Source organism: Echiichthys vipera (genome assembly GCF_963691815.1).
Source record: "Echiichthys vipera genome assembly, chromosome: 19".
Classification (NCBI taxonomy): domain Eukaryota; kingdom Metazoa; phylum Chordata; class Actinopteri; order Perciformes; family Trachinidae; genus Echiichthys; species Echiichthys vipera.
Genome location: NC_139844.1, coordinates 10,121,023 through 10,127,022, shown reverse-complemented (window position 1 = coordinate 10,127,022; position 6,000 = coordinate 10,121,023).

Below are 6,000 nucleotides of genomic sequence, written 5' to 3'. Positions count from 1 at the left end.
CACACACACACACACACACACACACACATACACATACACATACACACACACACACACACACACACACACACACACACACACACACACACACACACACACACACACACACACACACACACACACACACACACACACACACACACACACACACACAGGGCCCTGGTGCCCTATGATGTCATCACGGGTGACTGCCCAATATGACAAATGTGAGGAGACTGGCTATAATGAGAAACATTGTTGTAAGAAGGGAAAAGATGGACGACTGAATGTGAAAAAAGAGGAAGTACAAGTGAGAAAAGAGTGAAAAAAAGAAATTACAGGATGAGAAAAGTCCCTTACAAATTCTAGCAACAGCCTCCTCCTAATGACTTTCTCTTCCCCTCATCTTCTCGCCGTGTGCTCATATCAGCCCTGTAACTCACCAGAACTAATATCTAGACGACTCAGAGAGAAGGTGGAGGAGTATTTCTGAGCTTCCTGACTTCCAATTATAACTCCATTTGGTCACGGACATTTGAGAAAAGCGAGAGCAGAGGGAGAGAGAGAGAGAGAGAGAGAGAGAGAGAGAGAGAGAGAGAGAGAGAGAGAGAGAGAGAGAGAGAGAGAGAGAGAGAGAGAGAGAGAGAGAGAGAGAGAGAGAGAGAGAACGAGCAGGAGAGAGAGATTGGAATATTTGGATATTCTGCAAGTTCGTTCCTCTCTCCGTCATCCCTCTCGCCCGACAATCAATTTCTTACTTCACAACCTTGGGAACTCTTCAGGGTTACGCAAAATCAATGAGTGCTCTCTCACAAAACATCACAAAAAACTGAATACTTATCCAAATTCTGTGAATCAGAAAGATTGGGCTGGGTCATGATTTATTCATGTGTTTATTATTTTATTGAGGCAGAACTGCATAATAGAGCTGTAACGAATGAGACGGATGCTGACGGCTGAAAAAAAATAAATAAAGAGAGAGAGAGAGAGAGAAAGACAGAGAGAGAGATTAAAAGGGAAGGCCGGCTGTCAGGACTGATTGAGTCAAATGATGGATGATGGAAAGATGAGATGGATTTAAGAATGTTACAGTCTCCTTCTTTACCACGGACATATTTGTCACCAAAGCCACTCATCACCTTCTGTTCTTTACCTCGGCTTAATGTCACACATATACAGTATTGTTAGCTTAGTTAACTGATATATATATTGATGTCGTACTAGTTGTGTTGTTTCTTATTAAAGCAGATATACAAAGTATCGAAAGTATCAAAAAGCTCAAACTATAGAAAAATAGCCTGCACTATTTCTTTCTCTTTTTTGCACTGTACACTTAAATCTCTATTTATCAGATGTGATAAATGAACCATCTAGAAGCCTCTCTCAGGTCTTGTGGTAGTAACCCTTTTAATTGTTCCTAAAGTCAGAAGAAAAGCCCAAGGTGAAACATCCTTTTATTACGATGGTCCACGGCTTCCTGAAGACCTGAGAGCACGTTTTACAGCACACTCAAGACCCATCTTTTTAACCTGCCCATTAATTCAGTTCAATTTGATTTATAGTGCCAGTCAAAACAAAAGTTATCTCAAGAGACACTTAACTTATAGAGTAGGTCTAGACCACACTCTCTCTATGAGTTATTTATGATTTACAGAAATCCAACAATTCAATCATATATATTTGAATTAAGTTTTTTTTTTTGCCTTATTGTTTATCGTATTTGACCTTTTTAGGGCGCACTCACACTGTCCATCCGTACCGTGCCCAAACAGGTTTCATGGCTAAAGCCTAGTTCGTTTGACCAGTGTGAGTGCAACCGTACTGCCCCTAGCTGCGGAACGCTTGCCGTCCACGGCCCGTTTGGGAGAGGCGGGCTTTTGTAAAGCATGTTTGCACATGTACGAGCACGAGCGTGCGCACGTGTATGAGCACAAGGCCTACGGCGGTTCTGACTAAATTTTATGTGCGCCAGTTCGGAAATAGAAAAGAAGAAGGACGGACCATGCGCGGACATTTAAAACAATGACGGCGCAAGGTTCACGTTGGTGTGATGTGGGGGAGTGTTTACTGTAGATTTGGTCGGATGAAAATATTCAAAAACAGTCGGACAACATGAACAAAAACTCCGAGGTCTATGGAAAGATTTGTAAACAAAGCGACGCATCTCGATGCCTTTGAGAAGAACCACTCTGATATCAGCCATGCTGGCCGATCAAACATGTGTCAGTGGTAAAGGGGAGTGACTACTTTGTAGCCTTGGCCTATTTAATTAATCTGGTCTACGGTCATAAAATCCACTGCACAGAGCTGTGGCACAGCAACATCTTTGATCTTATAAATACTTAAACTACTGACTGTCACTTGTAGGCATTTAGAAAAACACGAGTTCAATCATTTTATTGCACACTGGGTCTGAAGCACCAAGACGTTTATCTCAGGACATTTTGTATAAATGAAGTCGTTGTCTTATTTTGCAGATTAAAACAGAAGAATATTAAACTTTGAGCCAAAAGAATAAATGCCACCTACACTATTTCAAGTGTATTGTTAAATTCAGTGATTTATTTTTAAATTATGTGAATTAATTGCTCTATAAGTGGCTCTCCTTTTAAATGAAAATAGGTGCTTAAATATCCTCTACTCACTCAAAAGTGATCATTTATCAGAGATGAATCAAGAATCCCTGGGGATATCAGGACATCACTGTTTTACTTCACTTAAAATCCTTCTCTGCCTTTAACTCTTCTCCTGTCACATTTATTTCTTTTTTTTCATTCTGCATGACTTCCTCTGACATCAACAGGAGCAAGGATCCATGTTCACTGTCCAATAAGTACAAACGGATAGGAAGTAAAGCGCCATAGTTTCCTCCTGAGGGAGCTTGTGGATGATCACATCCAATGACTAACACGGACCTCTATTGATCAGAGTGTAGACAAGGCCCTTTAACATGCTCTTACAGAGAGGAGGGCGTTGTGTGCAAGATTATTATGTTCTGGACTCCCTGTTGACAGCTCTTTACAAAGAGATTGAACAAAGGCAGACAAAAGAGCAATAGGATAATTGATATGTAGTCATCACAGCTTTTTGTGTTGACTTGTGCACCTGTATTCTTTATTCTTTATACTGACTCATTTCCAACACAAACACAAATGCAAAATACTGACTTAACGGCAAAGAGCCTTCCGCCATTAAGGTAAACAACAGTCAAACTCCTAACTACCCATCAGTAAGCTTAAATCTAACTTAGACAGACCACATGAGACAGGATAACACATGGGAACAGTTTGAAATATCAAATATTTGAAACATACTGGCAATGGGAATGGAGGATAGCATTAGGTCGAGGACTGGTTTTAAAACTTTCTGTGGATGTTCTGATACACTTTTATGTCTATAAACTGTCAATTTTGTAATGTATTGTGCGTAATTGACCTTTTAAAACATTGAAAAACATGTTTTATTTGTGATGTCATAGAGACATACTACACTACCCACAATCCTAAGTGTAACAGTGACATATCTGATTGGTGAATTGAACTCTACGATCGTTATGCACACAGTCTTGTTCCTTTGCCTCTTCTTTCATTTTCCAAATATATTTTTGTATCGAATCAAATGTTTTATGGTCACGCTTCATCTTGTAGCTGGTTGGCTTTGTTATGGGCTTAAAATTCTTTCTAGATGGATTTTCTGAAACGTCAGTGGAACCGGAATCGGAGCTGTTCAAAAAGTCACCGTTGCACTCTATTTACACAATGTTTGCTAACGAGCTACTCACAAGCTTTGACACACCTACAGCAGTGAGCGAGAAGCAGAGCTTCACCATCAGGGAGGTAGGAAAGGGGTGTGTCTAACTCTTCTAATGTGGGCCGCAGTTATCCTGTCTCCTACGAAAAAACAGCAGAAGATCCCTGTAATATCACAAGATCATAGGATCATGGGACTACACAAAAATCCATCCTGCCAAGCTTCAATGTATTTGTGATCTAACCACGAGCAGTTTGGTGTGCCTGCCTTTTTCCAAACACTCTCCAATGACAGCTTCCCAGATGGTTCTGTGAGACAAACCATCTTTTACCAAACCTTGTCGGGCTGAAAATATTCATATTAATCAATTTTGTTCAAACTAAATGTTTTTGGCGCATCACTTTGCGCGCTTTAGGTTTTCTGTAGCACTATTCTCAAACATGTTTACCACCTCATTGTCCATTGTCCATTGTAAAAAAGGACTGATAGACCTATTAATCATTTTTCTGCAAACTTCCCTTGCAAAAGCCACATAAATAACATGAAAGTATCTGTCTGTATTTAGGTGTGGATGCATTTTATTGCCTACAGCCAGCAAGAACCATCAAACAAACAAGTACACGACCATGATTCATGCACAAAGGCTCATTCAATATTCATCAGGAACATGTTTTTTACAGCTATGGTGGTGTTACTACTGGTCTCAGGAGTATACTTAACTCCTAAACACCATTGTTATACATATATGTATTGTGATATCTCTCTCTCTCTCTCTCTCTCTCTCTCTCTCTCTCTCTCTCTCTCACACACACACACGCACACACACACACACACACACACACACACACACACACACACACACACACACACACACACACACACACACACACACACACACACACACACACACACACACACACACACACACTGTTTTACAGGCTGCAGGGACCATAAAAATGCATCATAAGAGCAAAAGGATAATTCCCTAAAGCAAACTGAAATGAAAGCCATTGTAGCTCGCTCTAAATCATCCGTTGGCTCTGGTGGTTTGCCAGAATGGGTGCAAAAAGAAGGGAGTGCACAATGAGAAAAGAGCGAATGATGGTGTTTGGAAAATAGTTCACTCTTAATGGAAAATGACCAATTCTGGTCTCATACACTGAAGTACAAATGGTGACACTTTATTTTGACAGGAAACAGTTAAATCTTGATAATGTATGAGCAGATGATCAGGAAGAGTTGTTTGAACATGAAATTTGTGAGGTATTAAAACCATCTCTAGATCGGTACACAGTCAAATACTTTGTGTTAAAGGTAAAATATAAGAGGGCTAGTACAAACTTGTTTTTGATTTAGAATCATGATACAGCCCAAAGATGATAAAATGTATTGATTGACATTAAAGATCATGTCTTCAGCTAATGCATTTTTCATTATTCATCTATTGACGTGTCATTTTTGAGAATTTCTCGATCTGTGGTGGGTTAGGAAGACATGAGAAACATTTAAAGTAAAATTCCAGTGTAAAATCATCCCAGGCTCTTTTTAAGCAAACACACTCATCAAATAAGCCATTGAGACAATTGTTTTTCGTGTTTGAACAACTAACGGAGAAATCCGGGACAGTCGCGAACAGCCGCTAATAGCCAAATGCGACTAACACGGATTAGCGGCAAGTTGAACGCATTAAAAAGTATTTTTTAACCACTAATACTGCTCCAAATAACACCAAACCTCTACAGTAGCATGATAAGAGTCCTGACACATTAACCAAAACACCAACAACGTATTATGTGAACACAGAGTTTATTAAAAGACTTACCTACTGGCCCCAGTACCAGCTCCTCCTAAACATTCTTCTTTGGTGCCAATGGGCTAACAGTACCCATAGGCACACCAAAAAATGCCCGCACACCGAGACTGCTCGACTGCTTTCATCCTGATCCTGCAGCTCTTCCTCTGAGTATTCTGCCTCAAATACGTATGGGCACCCATGGAAATCGTAGATGTCACCTTACTGATTGAAATCCATTGACTCAGCCATTTGGGTTCCTATGTGTGAGTGTTCAATCTTGCTGTCTTGTAATGCTTAGACACTAATGTGACTTTTTTCTTTTCAAAATCTATTACATATATTATTAACTCATATTTCACCAAACTGTTTTGCTGAAATAAATCATCAATGGGCTCCTTCCCTTTGGACTGACTTTGGTAATTGACTTGAATGGACTTTACTACGAAGAGAAGCTAGTACTAGGGGCAGTAGGTCTT